Raw genomic sequence first — 1,226 nt, forward strand, 5'->3', positions numbered from 1 at the left:
GCGCTTGTTAGAATTACTATAGGAAAGAACAACTAAAATTGTGTCTGCATTAAGAGCCTGGGAAAGGATTTATTTGTTTTATTGTTCATCTGGTGAGTGAAGTAGCATCCAAAAGTTAACCAAACAGTCTGGTTATTCTGGCGACAGTCATTGTCTTTCACTTCTGTAATATTTCGTCATTGTGCCAGCTTTTGAAGTTGGACCCTGCTTGCTGTGGGTAACACAGCTGGTGCTGTGAGAGCTTTGTGCTTTGCCAAGTGGTGCTGCTTCTTCAGTGAACATGAATGCAAGTGAAAAGCATTGATTTGAGCTGCATTCATTTAGATGGCACTATCCTGACCCCATAAATACTTCTTCTCTATCTCAAAAACAAGCAACCAACCTTCTGCTCCCAAACTCTGCCCCACTACAGTCTGTGATTATAGGTATGCTGCTCTTTGCAAGAAAACTTCACTGACCTTCTTTGATCTTACTTTCAGCATCAACATTTTGATCAACAACTTCAAACACCTTTGGAGAGCTCTCGATAGCACAGTATGACCTGGTAAGGGAAAAAAGCCTGTGTTTAGACCAGTAACTCCCACTAAAATTGCCCTGGTAATGGTCCAGGCGGGTGGAAATGCTGTTTACGGGTTGTAAAGGAACCCAGGAATAAAAGCAGGCTGCAATAAAGGACACGTCCCAAAGACCTTAGATATACCTTAAACACACCTTAAATATAATACCCAGTTTGCTATATGATCCTGTCACACAACTTGTCACCACTTATTACTCAGGAGGTGACAAAGCTGATCGCCGTGTCTCCTTTATGCCTATCACCCCGCTAACATCTACTACAGACTTTAAAAGAGGTTGTGTAACAGGTTTAAAATTATTTTGGAAGTATCTTGATTTTGAGGATAGTTACTGAAAAGGGCCAGGAGAAGGGTGCATTTTCAGAGGCTGGGCACAGGCCCTTAGTAAAGAAACTGTGTCATGAACCTGCCCCGAAACTGATACAAAGACCATGTTCCCAGCCACTTAAAAATTTAATAGAATTTCAGAGATGTTGGGGTTTTTTTAAACTGGAAAAATTCCCATTTAAATGCTGCAGCCTAGAAAAAACTCGTGTTCAGTACTAGAAACGCCACCAACCTTGCAGGCTGTGCTCGGCGGCAGCGGGAAGGGGCCGCTCGCTCGAGGGGAGGCAACGTTGTGGCGGCAGCGCTGAGGGGAACAAGGCGGGC

Source organism: Egretta garzetta, unplaced genomic scaffold (genome assembly GCF_000687185.1).
Source record: "Egretta garzetta isolate BGI_Z169 unplaced genomic scaffold, ASM68718v1 scaffold326, whole genome shotgun sequence".
NCBI classification, from domain to species: domain Eukaryota; kingdom Metazoa; phylum Chordata; class Aves; order Pelecaniformes; family Ardeidae; genus Egretta; species Egretta garzetta.